This window comes from Bubalus kerabau, chromosome 22, assembly GCF_029407905.1.
Source record: "Bubalus kerabau isolate K-KA32 ecotype Philippines breed swamp buffalo chromosome 22, PCC_UOA_SB_1v2, whole genome shotgun sequence".
NCBI lineage: Eukaryota > Metazoa > Chordata > Mammalia > Artiodactyla > Bovidae > Bubalus > Bubalus kerabau.
Genome location: NC_073645.1, coordinates 52,159,348 through 52,182,548, shown reverse-complemented (window position 1 = coordinate 52,182,548; position 23,201 = coordinate 52,159,348). Strand labels below are relative to the sequence as shown.

The 23,201-nt window shown below is 51.3% G+C and overlaps 1 non-coding gene across 1 annotated transcript; it reads left to right on the top strand.

The window, feature by feature from the left end:
- The first annotated feature begins 5,782 nt into the window (after nucleotides 1-5,782).
- Nucleotides 5,783-5,854, top strand: TRNAC-ACA (transfer RNA cysteine (anticodon ACA)). Its single transcript has one exon. It is a non-coding gene; the product is annotated as a tRNA-Cys (tRNA).
- The last annotated feature ends 17,347 nt before the right edge of the window (nucleotides 5,855-23,201 follow it).

The window sequence follows — 23,201 nt, the reverse complement described above, 5'->3', positions numbered from 1 at the left end:
TCTTACCTGTCACTTCTCCAGGACCCGACAGCCAGAAGCAAACAGTCCATCCCAAGGGACGCCTCCAGGATTTCTAATCCTGGCCCCTATTGGCCCCTCGTCCTGCACATTGAAACCTCTGCTTTCTCCTGCCCACCCAGGCCGGCCACCCCCCACCAGTTACCCTGGCTCCCCAGGCCTCCAGGACCCAGAATCATTCACTCAGTCCCTTGACAAAGGTCCCATCCTCACGTTATCTATCTCATTTGATGGTGAGCAGCAATTCCCCTGTTCCCAGCCCCCTCTAGTCTCTGTTTTTGTGTAAACAAGAAGGCTTTCCCATCTCACTCGGAAGAAAGCTTCTTTCTCCTTCGTATAAGTACAACCGTGATGATCACTGTCTCGCAGTAGGAATCTGTTTACTCCTCCACGTAAACCTTCTTGTCTTGCCATCTAATTTCCATTCACAGTGAAAAAAGAAACGAGCACATTTCTTTTCACCCAAACCTTTAAAAAACGGGTATCACTTTGTTTCTTCTGAATGTTATTACCTCTGTGAATCACATCATTACTTTCCCTTATTTTTTCTTAACAGATGAGAAAGTGCAAGTCTCTGTAATTACAGATTGGATCCCAAATGTCACAACTTCAGATCCCCCATCACCGGTGTATCCTGGTGTACAACCCACAGCTTTTCTCAGGAGGAGAGGTGTATTGGTCAGGATGGTCCTAGCAGTGACTTGGCAGCACCTGGAGCAGGTCAGTGGTTTGAAGAGACAGGGTCCTGGCTTTATAAACTAGACGTGGCTGTGCCGTCGGCTTCCCAGGTGGCGCTAGTGATAAATGCAGGAGACGCGAGGGAAACGGGCTGGATCCCTGGGTTGGAAAGATTCCCCGAAGGAGGAAACGGCAACCCACTCCGGTATTCTTGCCTGGGAAATCCTATGGACAGAGAAGCCTGGTGGGTATAGTCCATAGGGTCACAGAGAGTCGGACACGACTGAAGAGACTTAGCACATACGCATGTGCCAGTCATCAGGATACACTCAAAGCCCAATCAGTCCTTTGCAAAGGAAGGAAGAAGTGCTGGGTTTGATGGCGTGTTCTCTGCAGTTGTAACCATGCTGATTCCTGGGGACCCCTTCCTGCAAGCAGTCTGATTGACTCCAGGTTAATGAACAGAAGTATTGGTGATTCCCAAAGGCATGTTACTGTTGTGACTGCCAGTCGCAAAACTGATTGCCCATCCCCTGGAGCCAGGCACCAGGCCAGGGCACAGCCATGCTGATCAGGAAAAGAATCCCAAATGCTGGGCATTTGTTGAGGACTGAATGCTTGTGCTCCTCTCAGATTCCTATGCTAAAATCCTAACCCTAGTGATGGTGTTAGGAAGGGGGACTTTTGGGAGATGAAAGGTCATGAGGGTTGGGCCCCTGTGATGGGATTCATGCCCTTATAAGAGACTCCCAGAGCCCTCTGACCCTCTCTCCATCCACTTGAGGACACAGGAGAAACCCATCAGCTACAACCTGGAAGGGGGTTCTCACCAGAACCCTGCCATGCTGGCCCCCGGATCTCAGATATCCAGTCTGCAGAAGTGAGAAGTAAATTCCATGGCACTTTGATTATAACAGCCCCAACTGACTAGGGCTTTCCTGGTGGCTCAGTTGGTAAAGAATCCGCCTGCAATGCAGGAGACCTGGGTTCCATCCCTGGGTTGGGAAGATCCCCTGGAGAAGGAAAAGGCTGCCCACTCCAGTGCTCTGGCCTGGAGAATTCCAGGGACTGTATAGTCCATGGGGTCGCAAAGAGTCAGACACGACTGAGTGACTTCCACTTTCACTACTTTCAACTCACTGAGATAGGATGAGAGAAACCAGGGCCCAGAGAATTGAAATGACTGTCCTGGATCACACAGCTGGGTGCCTGAGCTGGGATTTGAAAGCAAGTCTATCTGATTAGCTGACAAAGATCCAGATAGTCAAAGCTATACTTTTTCCAGTAATCATGTATGGATGTGAGAGCTGGACCATAAAGAAGGCTGAGCACTGAAGAATTGATGTTTTCGAACTGTTGTGTTGGAGAAGATTCTTGAGAGTCCCTTGGAATGCAACGAGTTCAAACCAGTCAATCCTAAAGGAAATCAACCCTGAATACTCATCGGAAGGACTAATGCTGAAGCTAAAAATCCAATACTTTGGCCACCTGATGCAAAGAACTGATTCATTAGAAAAGACCCTGACGCTGGGAAAGAATGAAGGCAGGAGGAGAAGGAGGTGACAGAGAATGAGGTAGTTGAATGGCCTCAGCGACTCAACAGACATGAGTTTGATCAAACTCTAGGAGATAGTGAAGGCCAGGGAAGCCTGGTGTGCTGCAGTCCATGGGGCTGCAAAGAGTCAGACACAATTTAGCAACTGAACGACAAGTATCTGAGTTGAGGCTGCGCTCTGTTCTGTGAAGTCTCCCTACCTCCCCTCCCTCAGTGAGTAGTGAGGTTGGGAGAAGGAAAGTCCAGGAGGCTGAAGGTGGTGGAGCACTGGCTGGTTCCAGGCAGCCTTGAGCCCAGTTCCCGTTTTGTTCCTGTCACACGTCCTGCAGTTCATGGTCCTGAGCTCAGAGCAGCATGTGTAGCAGCCAGCTACCAAGGTCCGGAGCCTGGCCCCAAACCCAGCTGGCTCTGACTCAGGCCCTCGCTCAGCTGGCCGTGGACTTGACCCTGACCCTCTATGGCCATCACTGTCATCAGAGCTGCACTTCTGCATCCACACACAGAGATACCCCAGGACTGCCTCCCTTCCTCCCAGAACTGCTCCTCCTCCTCACGGGACCCCCAGCACCTTGTCTTGCAGGTAAAGCCAGAGATCAGAGGTCCACATCCTTCCCAGGTGGCCCTAGTGGTAAAGAACCTGCCTGCCAAAGCAGGAGACATGAGAGATGCAGGTTGCATCCCTGGGTTGGGAAGATCCCTCAGAGGAGGAAATGGCACCCCACTCCAGTCTTCTTACCTGGAGAATCCCATGGACAGAGGAGCCTGGCGGGCTATGGACCATGGGGTTGCAAAGAGTCAGACACGACTGAAGTGACTTAGCACTTAGCACGCATCTTTATAGAAGACTCCCCTAGGTGGGGCAGAGGGGGGAGTTCTGCCTATAGGTGTTGTCTCCCCTTTTTCCTGAAGTCGCTGGTCTAACCTCCCCCAATCCTGACTTCCCTGCCAGCCTTCTCTCTGATTCTCAATGACGATGCAATAAGTGTCATGTGGAGTCCCCTGCTCAGGACTGCCTTTGCAGGTATAACCTGTCTTCTTCTCTTCTTCTGACCCTTATTGTGTTATGCACGCTTCCTAGGAGATGCTCCTTACACCGGAGTTTTTAGGTGACCAGGTCGTCAGGGGTGTTGAACATCAGCCCAGGTGGACAGCATGCCTGTCTCCCAGAGATGAGCAGTCTGACTGGTGGGCATGGGTCTCCTCGAGGTGGGGAGCGCATGAGTACCTCTGTGTGAAGGACCGCTGGATCTCGTTAGGTGGAAACAGACTGTGTCTGCACTGTACGGAAGTGCCCAATGACAAGCACGTGTGGACTCACAGCAGCTAAACAGCCGCACTGTGCCGGCAATCACGCAGCTGTCTCCCAGCCGCAAGCCCAGCTGCCCGCTCTCCTGTCCTCTGCTCTGTCATGCTGCAGCCACACTCTTCCAACCTCATTTCTGCTTCTCCAGGCGGCTCAATATTAGGTTTTGCCAAGAGGAGAGACTGTCGGTGTGGAACAGGAGGAAGGGGATCACGCTCCAGTTTGCTTCCTGCTTTCTTACCATTTGTAGTCTGGGGTGGTTACTACGAATGTCATCCCAGCAAGAAGTCTTCCCAGTGGACTTCCCAGAGGTTTCCTGTAGATGAAAACAGCTCGCAGCCTTTCCCAAGCCAGCAGGATCAGCCTGGTACACTCCACACACCCCCTCACAGCCCTGGGTCTCAGCCCCCCAGAAACTCTTCTCCAGCCAGCCAGCACCCAGCTCTGAGGTCTGGTGCTCAGCTCTGAGAGAAGTGCCCTCTTGGCTCAAAGTTTGAATCACCTCAGCTCTCCCTTGCCGTCCTCTGCAGTGGTTTCAGCAGTCACAGCCTCCATGACACTTCAGCATTGTCTATTTACCAGCCACCTGGTTAACAACTTTATATTAAATTATTCCTGCTTAGCAGCCGGTACAGTTTTTGCTTCCTGATCAGTCACCAACTAGTGTCCAGTTTCATAAAAATTCCTCCTGCTAAGAGGGGTGGAGTCCAGCAGAGAAGGACAAGGCTCAGAGCCAGGACCCTCAGGCTTAGCCCCTGGCCCTGGCAGTCCTGCTGGAAATGTGACACAAACTTTCTGTTCCCTGATGTTCTAGTCCATGAAGTTGGGGTCTACTTCATAGGCTTGTTCTGCGGATTAAGGAAGGTAAAATATGCAGAGGACCAAGGAACACAAAGACCACTAAATAAACATTTAAACTTTTAAATAAACAGTGCTCAGTCACTCAATCATCTCATTACTATTATTGCTATGGGAGAGTAATAAAAAAATAATAAAAATGCTGGAGGGCACTCTTCCAAGAGTCTCTCAAGGGACTCTTGAGAGTCCATGGACTGCAAGGAGATCCTACCAGTCCATCCTAAAGGAGATCAGTCCTGAGTGTTCATTGGAAGGACTGATGTTGAAGGTGAAACTCCAATACTTTGGCCACCTGATGCAAAAAACCGACTCATTGGAAAAGACCCTGATGCTGGGAGGGATTGGGGGCAGGAGGAGAAGGGGACGACAGAGGATGAGAGGGTTGGATGGCATCACCGACTCAATAGACATGAGTTTGGGTGAACGCCGGGAGTCGATGATGGACAGGGAGGCCTGGCGTGCTGCAGATCATGGGGTCACAAAGAGGACACCACTGAGCGACTGAACTGAACTCTTCCAAAAATAACCCCCAAATCTTACCTCCTAATAATAAACACCATTAGTATCATATGAACATCAAGGCAGACTTTCTGACTTATATGCAGATAGAATAGAAAGCATGCATATGGGAGAATAACTTTCTGCCTCAGCAGAATCATAATATACAATACTGTTTTATGAGGACATTAAGTTTGATTTTACTAGGATTAAACCAAAAAGAACAGAGGCGAAGTCAAGGAAATTTCTGGGTTTTAGATAAATATCTCTATATTTTACTTCCTACAAGATCCCCCTGCGATTTTAAAAATAAAAACATTATGAAAAATATCTAGGCTCTAGCCCTTTATTTAGATAGAGTTTCCATTTACTCAGTAACAATTGACTCCCTTTGCTAGGAGATTTAAAAGGCCCAGGGTTTTCCCCACGCTCACCCCTTTCTGTGCTTGTCAGCGCGGGTGTTATTATCTTGATCGCTATTGTCAGGGTTTGGAAAACATCCCGTTCCATAACTGCAGTTCTCACAGGTGTTTATTATCTGTGCGCCCCCAAAGTCCTTGTACCACAGGTTTTCCATCCGCAAGAGCCCTATGTTTTATTCATCTCTGTTCTCAAATCCGTGTCAAACAGACATTTCCGGAGGATGAACGGTTACAGTATACCCGAGGAAACTCCGAGCTGGGAGATGCAGCGGCTGGTCCCTGGCACTGGGGTCGTCATGGTGGCCCACGTATGTGCTGGACTCGGGAGCGCATCCTGCACTCATCAGCGTTTCCTTAAAGTGACCACTAAAATGTCTCATGAGCTCAGCATGGGTCCCCTTGCAGAGCCCTCTGTCCAGCAGCCTCGCGCTATTACAATGAAACCTTCCTTCCCTGCTGGCTCAGATGGTAAAGCATCTGCTTACAATGCAGGAGACCCAGGTTCAATCCCTGGGTGGGGAAGATCCTCTGGAGAAGGAAATGGCAACCCACTCCAGTATTCTTGCCTGGAAAATCCCATGGACAGAGGAGCCTGGTGGGCTACAGTCCATGGGGTCGCAAAGAGTCAGACACTGCTGGGTGACTTCACTTTCACTTTCTTTGGGTTGGGCCGTAGGAACAGACAGTGCAGGCGCCCAGCTCCATGTCTGCGGCTCCAGGAGGAGGTGCCCTCCGCAGGCTCCCTTCCCAGGACTTGCCCTGATGGAGGGTGTGTGTTCCGAAAGCCTCCCTAAGGGGTGGACACAGGGGACCAAGGCCGGGAACCAGGCTCTTTATTCCTCCTAGCACCTGCAGGCTCCCCTCTGAGACCATCTCCCTGAATCTCAAGGACCGCCCTTCCTTGGGTGTCTTGGAGGGGCAGTTCTCATACAAATATGTTCTCCTGGCTTTTGTTTTCCTGAAGCATCTCTTCCTTTAAAAAAATTCAACTTCAAGGTATAAATGCATGTAATAAAAGGCACTTGAATTAAGTGAACAGTTGAGAGAGTTGACTCTCTGTGTAGCCACTCCCACACCCAGGATAAATGACCCGCCAAAGTCTCCCACCCCCCTGAGTTTGGTTTCTGGACCGCAGCACACCCAGCCCAGGAAACCCTGATCTGCCTCCCCGCACTGGCTTGGTCAGCTCTAAGCTCTCACATAAAGAAGGCCGCCCTTGCGTGTCTGGCTGCTGGCACTCCACACACCGTCATCAGGGCATAAAATCAAATAAGGAAACTTATGAACACAACTGTGTTTCAATTAATTCACACAGGCTCACTGAAGAGGGGAAAACTCACCCGGGAACATTTGGACAAGATGACTTGGCTGCATGGCCTGACTATAAAGGCCGGAAACAAAAACCTGTGGACCGATGTTGACCTCTGGCTGGTGAGTTCATCTCTCAGTGGTGTGGTTGGCACTTCTGAAATGCATTTCTAAAAAGATAGGACTGTGTGAATGGGAGAACACCCTGAGGGGATACGCTCAGCTTCTCGGGTGGTGGAAGGGAATTACAAATGTGGGAGCAGGAGCTATGGTCCCCGTTGTGCCTCTGAGCTCGAGGTGAGGTGTGAACATCCACACGTGTTAGGGTCCGCTCGCCAGAGCACAGAACCATCCTCACACTATTCTTATCAAGAAATGCAGAATCTGAGTGTAATTGTGGGAAAGCATCAGACAAACCCGCATTGAGCTTTTTATAAAATAACTTCCCATCCTCTTGAAGGATGTCAGAGCAGTGAATCGTAAAAGTGAGAGGCTCTGACCTAGATGAGGGGGAACCAGACAGCTGGATCTCAGCTTTCAGGCTGCAAAAAGTGAAACGAGAGTGAACGGTATTATGGGAACAACGGGAGAACGTTGAATAAGGATTTTGGATTAGATAGTAACATCAGATTGATGCAAAATTTCCTAACTGAAAATTTTACTGTGGTTATATAACAGAATGAACTTGTCCTAAGGGAACGGACGCTAAAGTGTTTAGGAACACAGGAACACCATATCTGAAAATATGTATGTGTGAGTGTGAGAGAGGTTTGAGTCATACACAATCATGGAGAGAGAAGGCGCACAAATGATGGAGAAAAGGAAATAGTTAGTGAGTTGAGGTAAAATGTATATAGGGCTAACTTACTATTCTTCCGCATTTTCTGTTTTTGAAATCATGTTCCCTACATGGTGTTATGTCTTAGCCTTCCGGAGATCTCACTTCTGAAACTCAGCTTTCAGTCTTACTGTTCCCGTGAAGGTAGAGGTTCTTCTCCCTCTTTTTTCGTGTATGTGTAATTTGATTTTTCTAATTTATTTATTTTCAATTGAAGGATAATTGCTTTACAGAATTTTGTTGCTTTCTGTCAAGCCTCAACCTGAATCAGCCACAGGTATACATATGTCCCCTCCCTTGAGAAGCTCCCTCCCATCTCCCTCTCTTTCCCCCTTTACTGTTTCCATTATTTTGCTCTCTGGGTCTTCCAGTCTCTGCTTTTGAATATGCTATCTAGGTTGGTCATAACTTTCGGGTATGCGTATATCCCCTCCCTTGTGAAGCTCCCTCCCATCTCCCTCTCTTCTCCCCCTTTTACTATTTTCCTTATTTTGCTCTCTGGGTCTTCCAGTCTCTGCTTTTGAATATGCTATCTAGGTTGGTCATAACTTTCGGGTATACATATGTCCCCTCCCTTGTGAAGCTCCCTCCCATCTGCCTGTCTTCTCCCTTTTTACTATTTTCCTTATTTTGCTCTCTGGGTCTTCCAGTCTCTGCTTTTCGGGAGCATGAGGATGGTTTGCTCGAGGAGGGTTTTCTTGGTGTCTGTCCTGCTCTGGACGTGGAGCATGCCTTAAATCTACGACATGACATTTTTAATTAGGTTTGGGCCTCTGTTATGGAGTGAACTGTGTCCCCCCAAATTCCTATGTCGAAGTCTTACCCCAAATGTGACTGTGTGTGGGAAACAGCCCTTAAGGAGGTAAATCTATGCTTAAATGAGATCATAAATGTGGAGCCCTGATCCTATAGGACTGTGCCCTTTTAAGAAAAGGAAGAAACACTAAAGAGCTCTTTCTTCCCAAGTGCACAGAGGAGAAGCCACGTGAGGACACAGAAGGTGTGGTGAGCAAGCCCAGGACAGCCAGCCCAGCTGGAGCCTCAACCATGCACCTGCAACCTCCAGAGCCGTGAGAAGGCAACTCTGTTGTTTAAGTCATGCGATCTGACAATTTGTCATGGCAGCCTGGGCTGACGAATACAGCATTAGTTTTGGGAAACAAACAGCCAGAATTCTAAATATTGCCCCCATCTTATTCTCTCTCTGCTTCCCTATGGGGATGCTAATGTACAGTATGTAAGCCTATGTATAAGCTAGCTAAGCAGCAAGGCTACAGTCCACAGGGTCTCAAAGAGTTGGATATGACTAAAGCAACTTAGAATGCACACACAGCAATATAGCCATTGCTTTGTAATAATGTTAAATGGAATATAATATATAAAAATGCTGAATCACCATGTTGCACACCTGAAACTATTATAATATTATATCTCAACTATACTTCAATTAAAAAAAATTAAAGAAATGGTATGTAAGTTTCTTGGACACTAGAGTCTCATAGAAGTTTATCAGTGAAATAAGGTTCTCATCTGTCTTGTGTGTGTGCTAAGTTGCTTCAGTCATGTTCAACTCTGCAATCCTATGAACTGTAGCCCACCAGGCTCCTCTGTCCAGGGGATTCTCCAGGCAAGAACACTGGGGTAGGTTACCATGCCCTCCTCCCGGGGGTTCCTCCCGACCCAGGGATTGAACCTGTGTCTCTTGCATCTCCTGCATTGGCAGGCAGGCTCTTTACCACCAGCCCCACCTCCTTCTCCTTAGAATGGAGTGATGAGCGGCGGCTTTCATTACTAGTATTTCTCTAGTGTTGGTAAACTGCATGCATTTTTGACTTGGAGATTTCTTTTAAAAAATTAAAACATAAAAATGTTTTGAGGGAAGTTTAGTATGTATCCTGCATAGTCAACTAAAGCAAGTCTGAGCCCAGCAGACTTGAAGTTCTATCCCGTGAGTCTAAGTATGTCTGAAAATGATAATCTGTGTTAAAGCATCGTCTACTTCGAAATCTATAAACTGGAAGTGACGGTGAGGAGAGCCATCCACGAGAGGCTCTCCCAGGGGACGTTTCTGCGCACAAGTCTCAGACTGACTCCCAGCTCTGGATGGTAAGGAAAGGGAGTCCAGCAACTCCAAAGAGGCCTGTCAGCCCCCACCAGTTTCAGCATCTTCTGAAAGATGCTTTGATCTAATCTATGAAAAAAAGGGCTGATGGCTTGATGAATGAAAACAGACAAACACCAAGGCAACCGAGCACCAGCAAACCACCATGCGGGCCCGAGCACCCCGGAGCCCAAGTCAGGCTCTGGCTGAGGCTGCTAATTCTGGCCGGGCAGGTGCTCACACTGGAGGACACGCAGCTGAACCTGGCGGACCCCCGACTGTCAGGGTCCCATATCGAACTCATTTCTGTAAAAAGATTGGTATTTTAAAGAGTGAGCAAGTGATTTCTGATTAGGGAAGAAGAACCTACTAATTGTCTTATAAGAAGTATGACATCAGTATAAGAATGCAGTATTCAAGCTATTTTGGAGGTGCATGCAACATACAAATTTATTTGGAAATTCATGCAATGTATAAAAGGATGTTTTAGATGTTTTTCAACTTAAATGTCAGAAATTGGCAATGTTATAACATTCTAGTTAGTGTCAAAGACAATTCTGAAATTGTTTCCTTGTCTGAGAGGGAATCCAGGGCTTCTGATCTGCATGCCACACTGGCAATGCTCTATTAAAGGCAGTTCTATGATTTCCGGGTCGAGGTTCGCTGGTCACCCTGCAGCCTTGCTGTGCAAATCCTGACCTGCCTGGCATCTAGCCTGGCACGTGGCCACACACTGGGAGCCAGCCTGGGCCTGGAGCCCCCTTGTCTGGCCTGGGAATCTCCGTCCTGGTCATCTGTGACTCCAGTGTCATGCAGGAATGTCAGGGTGGAGGCACAAGGTGAAGTCTGGAAATGACTGGATGCCAGGTCTGACCTCTCCAGGGAGCATCCCCATGACATGGGCTCCACGGGCACTGATGCTGCCTCTCGGAGATGGAGAGAGAGGTGGAGGGCGGGTGGGAGCCCCAGAGCACACGTCCCCATGTGGCCGGCACACCCTAGAGTGAGGAACAGAGGTCCTGTGTCATCTGTCCCCTCTCCCGCCTGGCTGTGCCCAAGCCTCAGCCTGTGGCCACTTCCAGGGGCAGACAGTGTGGATCCTGGCACACACACACTTGTCGCAGGCTTCCTCTCCTGGAGCGGGTGCACTCTTGTTCACTCAGACTTCAGTGGAGGTTGAAGGGCAGGGGGCGAGCTGAACCTCAGTGCAGACAGCACGTGCAAAGCCGCCTTCTCCAATTCAGCTAAATGTTATCCAGAAACCAAGTCTGGACCTGATTGCACCTCCACCACAGAAGCTCTGCTGATCCACTTCAGAGGCCATTTAGCAAGGACCTGTTTCCCGAGGCTCACTAGTGGCCAGCTGCAATTGTTCTACTTTATTTGCAAGGGCAGGGGCGAGAAATGAACACGTCCCAAACGAGAACTCTTACTAGAGAGCAAACAAGACTCATTAAAGACAAGACGCGGGTGGTTGGACACAGTCACCCAGCTGCAGAGAAGTTGCCAAGGACACGACTGAGGGGTTCCTCGCGGGGGCCTGGAGCCTCGGAGACGCCGGGGAACAATCATGCCTGCAGGAGGCTGTGGTCTCTCAGGAGGTTCTTGTCTGGTGACTATGGCAATAACATGTCTTCGAAGTTGAATTAAGCTGTCTTTATGCCAGTAGCTTCCCAGCATTCCTGGTTCACTCATGCAAATGAGCTCACTGGTTCAGGGCAGGACAACCACTGTGCAGAACCAAATAGCTGTTCCTCAGGGTTAAAAGCATTTTTTAAAAAATCAAGGCTGCAACAAAGCCCCCCAAACAAGTACTTTTGATTTTTTAATTAATGAACTTTCTTTTTAGAACAATTTTAGATTCACAGTAAAATTGAGTGGAAGGCTGAGTCCCCTGCCCGCTGACTCCCACAGGCACAGACACCCCCAGGAGTACCAGCCCACCGTAACGGCATGTTCACTAAGAAACCCGCGCCGACAGACATGTCTTAGTGCCCCAGGCCTGCAGTCCACACAAGGCTTCACTCTTGGTGGTGTACATTCTGTGCGTTTGCACAAATGTGTGACAGCGTGTATCCACCATCACTTTTGGTTTTCAGAAGCCACACTTGCTTTATTGACAGAGGAGGCTTTCTAGGAATTCCTGGGGCTGAGTCACCCAGAACTAGGCTGGTCTGATGCATAAGGAGTCAGGCATGGAAAGGGGTATCCTGGAGATTTCACCCCAGAGTGGGAAGGACATGGGTGGAAGGGCACCTGTCCCGGCCCCGGGAGAGGGAAGCCTTCCAAGGCGTGAGGGTGGGGAGAACGAGGATGGTGCAGCAGGCAGAGTAGCAGGTCCCCCAGAATGTCCGTTCCTACTCCCCCAACCCTGTGGCTGCACCACACAGAGCAAAGGGGCTTCGCAAGTGGGATTAAGAAGCTTCAAAAAGGCAGATTATCCCGGATGATCCAGATGAGCCCCCAGGTAATCACAAGGCTTCTTACACACGATGAACTTGCCCAGTTTCCGCATGTTAAGTGGTCACTGCCAATCACAGGAAGCCTCGCTGTCCTCCTGCTGGGCCAGCCCAGACCTGCTCTTACAGTCTGGAATCCCCTGGGTCACATCCCCTGTTTTTGCCCTCTCTCTATCCGGTTCATACTTCCTCAGAGAGTGTGTTACCAAAGAAAATGGAGCAGCTCTAAAGAGGACAGGGCCACCTGATGCGAAGAACTGGCTCATTAGAAAAGACCCTGATGCTGGGAAAGACTGAAGGTGGCAAGAGAAGGGGACAACAGAGGATGAAGTAGTTGGATGGCATCACTGACTCAATGGACATGAGTTTGGGTAAACTCGGGGAGTTGGTGATGGACAGCGAGGCCTGGCGTGCTGTGGTTCATGGGGTCACAAAGACACGACTGAGCGACTGAACTGAACTGAACTGTGGGGGGTAGACAGTAAGCCATGTACCTCCAGGGAGTTGATGCGAAGGCCCTTGGGTCGGGGTGTTCCAGGAATGTCAGGCGTGGTCTTTCTCACACACAGTTACAACCCTGGAGCCTTAAACAGCACCTGACACAGAGTAGGTGGTGATAAAGATTTGTTGAAGGGATAACAAAGTCTTAGACACTCAGGAAAACCTGTTGAATGAAATGAACGTGTGCTGCCTTCTAGATGTGGGAAATGGAATTATTAAGGGAATGCCTAGTCCTCGCCCAGAGGCCTCAGAGCTTTGAGGAAGCCACGGCACAGACACGGACAAGAATCCAGGGCAACGAGAGGCGGGCACCAAGAAGGCGGGCACCACAGAAGAAATCCACTTCCCAGGGTCACCAGAGAAATACCCAGTGTGTGTCTGATTGCCGAGAGTTCCCAGAGTCTCGAAATATACCCCAAGTAAGTAAGTGTTAGTCGCCCAGTTGTGCCTGACTCTTTGCGATGCCATGGACTGCAGCCCACCAGGCTCTTCTGTCCATGAGATTTTCCAGGCAAGGATACTGGAGTGGGTTGCCATTGCAAACAGCAATTATTGTGAATAAGTGAAGATATGATCTTGTTTGTCTTTCTGCTAAAGAATCCAAAAACAGAGTGTGCTCCCTGAGTGGACCTAGGAAATGAAGGTCATTAGCAATCGGGACTCCAGAAAGAGTCTGCACGAGGGGAGCGGTCAGCCTGTGCCCAGCATCCTTGTCTGCTCATCACTGACCTACCAAGAAATGGAGTTCTGCCTGCCTGTTGGAAACACAGGATTCGGGGAAGTAATTTCAGCGGTATTTACAGGCGGCAGCGATCTGATCTACTGCCGTCCATCATCTCAGAAAGAGGTTCATGCTGTTTAAGGACGGACTGGAAATTGACATGGAAGCTTCATTTGTTCCTCCAAAATATTTGGTCCAGTGGACTCTCTTCCCTTCCAATTCTGTCACCACATCTCAGGATCAGAAGATTATTTCAAGTTCATAACTAGAATCCTTCTAGTGTAATATTTTCCTCCAAACTTTTGCCCAGAGAGTCTTAAATATACTGTTTAAAGAAAAGCCTAAAGTAACAAAGTTTTGCAAATTTATTTGCAAAGGTCATAGGTGAAACACTCAGAAAAAAAGGAAGTGAGAGGACAGCATTAAAACACTCCCCATCTCCAGGCTGAGGCAAAGAGTCTCCCTCCCAGAGAATTCTGCTTGCCTGCCAGGGGGGTTCGGGGATGGAGTCACACCCCAGGGCACGTCTGCCACACTGGGGCGCCCAGGGCCTCAGTCTCAGCTCTTGGTGGAAAAGCGGTCCTGTCCCTGGGCCTGGAGGTTCTGAGAAGAGCAGCAGACAAGACTGGCAGACCCAGCTGCCGCCAGACACCCATGCTCACGTCCTGGGAGATGTCCTGACAGATCACCGCAAACCGAACCTCTTCTCTCGCAGGCTGGAGGCCCGGCCTCTGACCTCGTGGTGGTGGTGGGGCTGCGCTCTCCCTGGAGTTCTCCAGAGGGGGTCCTTCCTCCCTTTCTGGCTCCAGGGGGGCCCTGATGTGTCCTGGCTGTGACCATATCACCTGATCGCCGCCTCCATCTTCACAGGGCCTCCTCCTCCGCCTCTGTGTCTCTCACGTAGATGCTGTCACTGGCCTGCATTGCTGTTTAGTCATTAAATTGTGCCTGACTCTTGGTGACCCTACGGACGGCAGCACACCAGGCTTCCCTGTCTTTACCATCTCCTGGAGCTTACTCAGATTCATGTCCATTGACTCAGTGATGCCATCCAACCATCTCATCTTCTGTCATCCCCTTCTCCTCCTGCCTTCAATCTTTCCCAGCATCAGGGTCTTTTCCAATGAGTCAGCTCTTCGCATCAGGTGGCCAAAGGATTGGAGTTTCAGCTTCAACATTAGTCTTTCCAATGAATATTCAAGACTGATCTCCTTTAGGATGGACTGGTTGGATCTCCTTGCAGTCCAAGGGACTCTCAAGAGTCTTCTCCAACACCACAGTTCAAAAGTATTCATTCTTCAGCACTCAGCTTTCTTTATGGTCCAACTCTCACATCCATACATGACTACTGGAAAAACCATGACCTTTCTCACCAGCCTTAGGGCCACCTTCAAGGAGTATGATCTCCTCTGGAGATGCATAGCTATTTTTGTCTTCAAAGACCCTTTCTCTGAATACGGTCACTTTCACAGTTTCCGGGCATTAGAATGTGGGCTTGTCTTTGGGGGCCACCGTTCCTGGGACTGCGCCAGGATCCCACACTTAAAGACTGTGGTGACCGTGCTCCCGGGGGTGCCTGCCAGCTTGAAAGAGCAGCACGGGCCCTCCCTCCGGGGCCGCTGGAGGGAGGCACCCAAGCTCCAGGTCACGGTCACAGGTGGACAGTGGGGAGGATTTGGGGGCGGACCTCCCATGACGCTGCGGAAGTCCATGTGGGACCCAAGGGGCATCATGGATGAGCCTCCCAGCCCCTTGTCCCTCGGAGAGAAAACGGAGGCATATTCTCCAGCAGGGGCGGCTCTCTGCAGCCCTCAGAGCCCATCCGGCCTGTTTTAAATAGTTTCACCGGCACAGTCACGCCCTTCCTTCAGGCGTGGCTGCTTGCACACTAGAAGGGAGCTGAGGGGTCACCATCAACACCCTGCAGCCCGCCAGCCGAAAGTGAGCACGCTAGGGCCACTCTCAGGAAACGGTCCCAGGCTCTGACCTCTGACCCATGAACTATGAACCACAACTTCCGGGGTTCAGCAGGCATGCTCCTATAGTACCTGCCCCTGCTGTGCCTGCTCTGTTCTCCTGTCTCCCTCCCTGGGATCCCTCCCCATCTACCTTCCCCTCCCCCCCAGGACCCCCTCCCCATGCACCTGCAGCCATGCACACCTGCCCTGGGGCCACTTCCTGGGAACTGGAGGGTCGACCCTGAAGAGTGAAGATGTCACAGGTCCTCACAGGGGAAAGCTGGTACTGGGGGCCCTGAGGAGCGGCCTCCAGGCAGGGGCAGCGCGTGCATGAGTGGGTGGGCTGTCCGGAGGGCCGCTGGAGTGGAGGGTGAAGGGGAGGCCTTGGGCGGGCCAGAGCCCAGGGCACCCTGAGTCCCAGGGGGTTTCTGGGGACCAGGCTCAGGTGGGAAGCAGTGAGGCGCCGCGTCTGGGGTGCGATCAGAGTGCGGGGGCCCCGCGGGCCCATCTGTGCCCACAGTCCAAGCTGGCCATGCCTGGCCCTATCCCTGCTTCTCCCAGAGGGACGCTGATGGTGACCCCTCAGCACACATATTCTGTTACCTCTGAGTAAAAGGCAGGGATACAGAGGGCTTCCACGAGCTCGGAGTGTGCTTCACCCTCCCTCACTGGGTGTGCCTTTAAAGTGCCCCGAGGACACAGAACCTTTGCTGTCGTCTGTGTGTCCAGGACCCAGGTCCCCAGGAACGCCCCAGGCAGCAGGCGGCCGTCTTCCCCGTGGGTGTGAGCACAGGTTGGCCTCGGCCTGACCTGCATCCAGGTGAGAGCGTGAGCAGCTGCAGCTCAGATTCCGTCCCGCAACCCAGGAGCCCTGAAGGGCTGCCCCCCAGCGAGGACGGAGTTCAGCTGTGTGCCTGATGCAGACAAAACTGACCATACAGCCTCGAGATGGGGAGCCCGGGGTTTACGGGATTACCAATTTTCTTGCCGCGCAAATCCAATCCTTTTGTAGGGCCATTTGCAAAGCCATTGTTAAAGCAGCCTTTCCATGGGTGAAATTTGAATTTTCTGTCTGTTCAGGTGCAGCAGGAGCCAGAATGCTGGTGTCCAGGGGGCTGGCACAGGATGCTGTTCCCATAGCAACCCCTCCAGGGCCAGCAGACTGAGGCCAGCATGGCTCAAAAGCCAAAGTCACGACACGACGAGAGTTTACTTTTGGTTATAAAAGCAACAATTGGATAGGGGAGAACAATCTTAGAATGCCAGGCCGAGAATCCCTCCATTCTGAAGGAGTGGAGTTGCTACACTCCGCACACCCAGAGTCTCTAGGGGTCATCCTGTGTGGGCGGCTGTCCCCAGGTGGTCCCCAGCCCCCATGGGATGCCAGCCTGGGGCTCAGATACAGGCAGGCAGGGCCGTGCATGTGGGCTCATGGCTTCTGGTCAGCTCAAGGGAGGGGACGGGAGAAGGGGGTCCTTTTTATGTTCATTTCAAAGAATTGTTGGCTTTTCTTTCAAATCCTCTGAAGACTGTGCTTCTAGACTTGGAGGTATCCATGTCGAAGGATCAGCGTGTCTTGCTTTTTTTCTCAGCTAATCATTATTCCACGTTTTACATGTAATTGGGGACCCTCTGCTTCTAAACTTTGCTCTTGACTTGTTCTGCACAGAGGTGGGTTTCTCTGAAGCTTCAGATCAGCCCATGGAGTGCAGACCATGGGGAGCTAAGCAGAGCCCTGCAGAAGACCCCACAGCTGTCAGGGAACAGCTGTCTGGAAGCAGTGTGCAATCGGCACCAAGGTCAAGAGCTTAAACCAGGGGTTCCGTCTCCTCCGTTCAGGCCCCTCTGATGCTCCTGTGTTTATCCTTAGAAGAGCTGCCTGTTAGTCAAGTCCTGCTTCCTCATCTCCCATTAGGAGATAAATGCTGAAAGATTAGCTTCCAAATACAGTCAAAGGGATCCGTATCCTTGTCACGTTCATGAAGAACACCCTGCTTAATTTGAAAAAGAAGCCGTATTCTTTGTCCTGCACCCAGACCACTCTGTCACCTATGGCAGTCGGGGGAAAAGGAAGTGAGTGTGTGTGGGTGTGTGTGTTTGCGTGCACACACATGCATTTGCTTAGGGGCCACTGTGGTTGGTCTGCAGGGTTGTATTACACTGTCCTCTACTAGGAATGCCTAGAACCTGATCGGAACAAAGTTTTCTTTTAGCGTTGCTGCTGCTGCTGCTAAGTCACTTCAGTCGTGTCCGACTGTGCGACCCCATAGATGGCAGCCCACCAGGCTCCTCCGTCCTTGAGATCCTCCAGGCAAGAACACTGGAGTGGGTTGCCATTTCCTTCTCCAATGCATGAAAGTGAAAAGTGAAAGTGAAGTTGCTCAGATGTGTCCAACCCTCAGCGACCCCATGGACTGCAGCCTACCAGGCTCCTCCATCCATGGGATTTTCCAGGCAAGAGTACTGAAGTGGGGTGCCATTGCCTTCTCTGTCTTTTAGTGTTAGGATGCCTAAACTAGGAACCGCCTTACCTCTAAGAGGTGACAAGTCTGTCCTACCTGGGGCTCCCCAGTGGTTCAGAGGTAAAGAAGCTGCCTGCAGTGCAGGAGATGCAGAAGACCCGGATCCCTGGGTCAGGAAGATCCCCTGGAGGAAGACATGGCAACCCACTCCAGTATTCTCGCCTGGAGAATCCCATGGACAGAGCAGCCTGGAGGACTATAGTCCATGGGACCGCAAAAAGACAGACACGACTAAAGTGACTGAGCACACAGCACACACACACTGTCCCGCCTGAGTGTTACTCCCAGGTTCAGTGGGTTGGATGTGCTCAGTTTGGACAAGGAGTAGAATCTTTGAACACAGGGAGGGTCAAATGGGGGAGGGGATTGTGCTTTCCCCACCTTTCCACACTGTCCGCATTATGAGGTCAGCCGAGCAGCTCACACACCAGTGGGTAACTGCGCTGCCTGAGTTGTCTGGAGCTGTTCTGCATGGGGCAATGGTCTCCTCCCAACTTATTAATTCATTCAAGCATCTACCTGTGTCTGATGGAGTCTTGGGTATTTACTTGATGAGAGCTGTAGTGAACAGCTGCTGTTTCAAATGTCCTGTTCCCTCTCCTGTTGTGCTCGGCTTCCCTAGGAGCTCCTTAAGTAGAGCCTGTGCCTTCCAGCCCTGTTGTAGTCGTCTGTGCTCTGTGTTGGACCCTGTTGATAGGGTGGGGAGGGAAAAGGAAGAGACGTGTTCTATAATCTTGTACTACATTCAGTCCCTTACTGGGCCTGTGACCCTGGACTGGATTTTCACAAGTTTTGGGGAGTTACTCATTTTGGAGGTGGTTGTGTGTTTTTTTGCCTCCTAGGTGAGACAGGAAGGTGGAAGGGTTGGACAGGTTGACTGCCCTCCCCCACGTGGAGTAAGGCTTTCGTGAAGTCATTTCTATTTTTGCACAGAGAGCACTCAGAGACTATTTCTGAGTGGTTACTTCTCCTCCACCCCCACCCCCACCAGAGCGATAAGGACATTTTTTTTTTTCCCTTTGGCTTTTCTCTGTGAGAACTTGGTGGGGTTCCTGGAGGTAAAACCCATGAAAATACACCCCCACCCTGCAAAGCTCTAGCCCTACGGTGTTTCATTCTCTCCCTAGTCCATGCTCAGCCTCCAGAAATGCATCAAAATGACCATTAATGGCAACACACTCCAGTGTTCTTGCCTGGAGAGTCCCATGGACAGAGGAGCCTGGGGGGCTACAGTTGTGAAGAATCGGACACGACTGAGCTAATGAGCGCACATGCACGTGTGGCCCCATGGCCTGTTGACCTTCATGGCGTCCCCTGATGCCCTGGATTCGCTCATTGCCCCAAGTCCCAGGGTGGAGGTTGGCCTGCAACCACAGTTTCCAAAGGCGCCAAAAAACTCATCAATGTTCCCTTTGTTCCCCTTCCTCTTGTTCTCAGGGCAGAGTGAGGACCACACACCTAACAAGCCCAAGCTTAGACAGCAGTGCTGCCGGGACTCATCCCTCTGCAGCCGCCCCGTCGCTGGGCGTGGAGGGGGCCTCGGCGCCCTCCCACCTCCGGGCCTGGCTTCTGCCTGCTTGGAGTCACTGAAGACGTGTCTACCAGACCTGGCGTCTTTCACTGGACTTGATGCCTCATTTCTGGTGGGTGACGGCAATCAGAATCAAATGTTGACAATAGCTTCAGGAGGCTCTCTGCTGCTGCCGCTGCTAAGTCGCTTCAGTCGTGTCCGACTCTGTGCGACCCCGTAGACGGCAGCCCACCAGGCTCCTCTGTCCCTGGGATTCTCCAGGCAAGAACACTGGAGTGGGTTGCCATTCCCTTCTCCGTTAGGTTCTTTAGAAACTTTTATTTGATAAGCTGTGTTCTTTAGCAACTGGAAGATAATTAAGAGACAATTACTGAAACAAAGGCAACCCTGAGTACCCAGGGACCAAACCATGGTGACGCCCAAAGACTCAGCTAACACCTGTGCAGCAGGAGCATGGCGTCTTATTGTTATTTTCTTTTTATGGCTGTGCCACGCATGTGGGGTCTCAGCTCCCTGACTAGGGATTGGGCCCATGCTCCCTGCAGTAGAATCGCGGCTTCCTGGCCACTGGACCATCAGAGAAGTCCCAAGAATCCACCTCCAGGAACTCTGGTGTACCAGTGTGGACCACGTGGTTGGGTGTTTCTCGGGAAAGAGGCATCATAAGCAGAACCACATCAGTCGGGGAAGGCACTCCTTCAAGCTGCCAGCACGTTCTCTGTCCTGGGATCCTTCCTCCCTGTGGAGAAGCCTGGCTTTCTTGGGAGAGGCCTGGAGTGCTGACGTCACAGTGGCGAGTCAAATACTCTGGTTGGTTTACTCACCTGGGTGCCGATGACCACAGCACACCTGGCCCCCTTGGGCCGCCATCCCTGGGCGCAGCACCGCTGCACCCCAGCTTCTCCTCCAGGCTCCAGGGGCAGCTGGGAACATCCAGGGGTTGAGCACTTGGCCGGCTTCCGCGCCCAGGTCACCCCGGCCTCGGAGCAGCATGGAGTACTCTCAGGGGTGGGGAGGCCACCCACCATGCTCTGCTTTCTCTCTGGGGTTTTCTCAAGGGGCACAAAGTCCCACAGGCCATCTGGGCAGATGGGGGCTCAGGGCTGGCTTGTTGCGGTTGCAGGAGGAGAGGGGGCCACGGCTTCACTGGGTAGTGCAGCTCCACTGAAGACCGAAGGGAGATTCCGCAGCAGGGGACAGACACTTCAGAGCAGGAGGCGGCTTTGGCGATCCTAGGGCAGCTAGTCCACCCTCAGGCTCCAGAGGTGGGTCAGAACCAGGCAGGTCGGCCTGGCACAGCCGAGCCAGGAGCCCCGTGAGACTGAGACGCTGCTCTAGGGCCGTGCCCACGTTCAACTCCAGGCAGCAGAGTGTTAAACACATGCAAGTTCTCCTGGGTTGGGGGCTGGGGCGACGGCAGGGGTTGCAGCTGAATCCCGGCTGGGTGACCGCCCCATTCCTTGGGGGCTTGCAGGGGGCCTACCGGTCCTTCTCCAGCCCCCTCGGCCCCCCGGGACTCCATGATGGGGGCCTGATGCCAGCAGGCCCGCCCGTGGTCTGACCGCACAGCCAGCCAGTCACCCACGCGTCTGCGAGCATCTCATCTCTGAGGATCTCACGGGCGCCTGGTGCTCTGACGACTTCAGATATGTGGTTTCTCCAAAACAAACCTGAGTGTGTGGTGCAGTCAGCAAGACAGAGGCCAAGTAATGCATCTCTTGGAAATAAACTACGAGGCAATGGTGCCACCTGCACAGGCGTTGAGCAGGGGCCGCGGGGAGCCTGGGTCGTGAGCGCACGTGGGTGTGCAGTGTGGGGTGCCTGTGCGCGTGGAGGGGTGTGTGTGTGACTGGTGTGGGTGTCGAGTATGTGCAGGTGTGTGGGGAAGGTGTGTGAGTGTGCACACAGCTGTGTCGTGGGACACGCTTGTACGAAGTGTGAGCAGGGAGGGAAAGAGCCATGAAAGCCAGACTCCCCTTTGGAATCGACACGGGCCTGGGGGCGCAGATGAGCTGGAGCAGCCGCTGGAAGGACTGGTGACCTGGAGGCCGGGGTCTGAGGGGAGGGGGTGCTGGAGGGGTGGAGTGGCTGCAGGCCAGGTACACAGCACGGGGACGGTCAAGGCTGGGGACAGCACCCAGCACGGTCCCCCTGGCCCACTTCAGAGCCCAGCTCTGCTCCCTGGAGTCCTGCCAGGGAGACCTTTCCCTTTGGTGGGGCTGCATCTGGGACCAGAGGGAATCCTCATGAAGAGAAACAGGCTGCACACCTGAACCCCAACTTTATACAAATGGCTCGAGTTTCCTGTCCACAAGAGGTTTCGATTTTTTGCATTTCTGTATTTCTCTTTCTTTCACGTTTCCTATTTTTCTTTTTTCTTTCCTGTGTCTGCTGTAATGCGTCATGATGAATGGTCTTGCAGCCTGTATTTTGTGCAATTGCCCTATTATTCTTAGGAGAGATCAGTAGAATTGGAATTGTTGGGTTAAAGGCTATGGACATTTAAATATGTAATACCCATTTGTCAAATATTCACAAGACATTTGAAACAATTTACATACCTGCTAGCAAGGTGTAAGAATTTCCCCATAAACCTTCCAAATACAAACAATGTCATGTTCATAATTATTGCCAGTTTGATAAGAAAACCATTTCCTCATGGTTTGAATTTATATTTCTTTGATTTCTGATGAGGCTGAGACTTGATGGTATACATTTTCATTTTATTAGATTTTTTTGATTTCCTTATGTAATGACTTAGAGCAATTTTAGCAACTTAGAGCAATGACTCATTTTAAAAACAATATGTGCGTGCGTGCTAAGTCACTTCAGTCGTGTCCAACTCTTTGCAACCCCATGAACTGTAGCCTGCCAGGCTCCTCTGTCCATAAGATTGTCTAGACAAGAAGACTGGGGTGGGTTTCTGTCTCCTGCTCCAGGGGATCTTCCCAACCCAAGGATCAAACCTGCATCTCTTGCATCTTCTGCATTGGCAGGCAGGTTCTTTACCACTTGGGAAGCCTCAAGACAGTGTAAGCCATGCTTAAGGGTCAGGGCTCAGGATCAACAGAACTGGCCAGGATCTCAGTGGCACTAAGAGCTGAGACAAGTTGGGCAAGACCCTGCTGTCTGAAGTCTTGGTCTCTGATGGAATCACGTCAGATGAAACCTGGTAACACGGAGAAGCAACCCCAACGAGTCAAGTGCACACCAAGTACTATATAAGTAGCACTCTTTATTGCTGGGATGTTTATAAAAGTATACCATGGATTAGAGGAATGCAGAAAGCTTAGGCATGAAGCATGAAGACTTTTCAAAAGTAGGTTATACTTATAGCATCCAGATCACAAGATTAAACCTTGCCCATGTCCAGAAGACCTGGTCACACCCATTCTGGTCACTCCAGTCGTCCCCTCGTCCCCAGTAACCACCATCCAGGTCATCACAATTCATTTTACACGATGTCAGGTTTTATGAAAAGGGATCACAGGCCGTCCTGCTCTCTTGTTGCTACAGCAAGGGTGACCGCCTGAGACAGCCGTGCTGGCAGGTCAAGCTTAGGTTCTCTCATGCCAGGGCCACTGACCCCAGCTTGCCAACATCTCAGCCCAGGCACGTGGGCAGAGAAGCTGTGTCATAGCTGGCCGCCTGCCCCAGCGGCTCCGGCCTCAGCCATTCAACCCGCAGCAGCCTTAGATACCTTCCCGGGAGACAAGCCATTGTCACTCTGCTTGTCTTGAATCCCGACCCCCTGATTGGTGAGCATGTGCAGTGGCTGCTGTTTTACCTGCTAAGTTTACTGGGTTTTGTTAGGCAGCAGCAGGGAACTGACGGCAGGGCTCCAAAGGGGAAGGCAGAAGCTGCCAGTCCGTCCGGGCTGGCCCTGGAAGTCACCGCTGTTGATTCCACTTTTGGAGGAAGCAGTCAGCA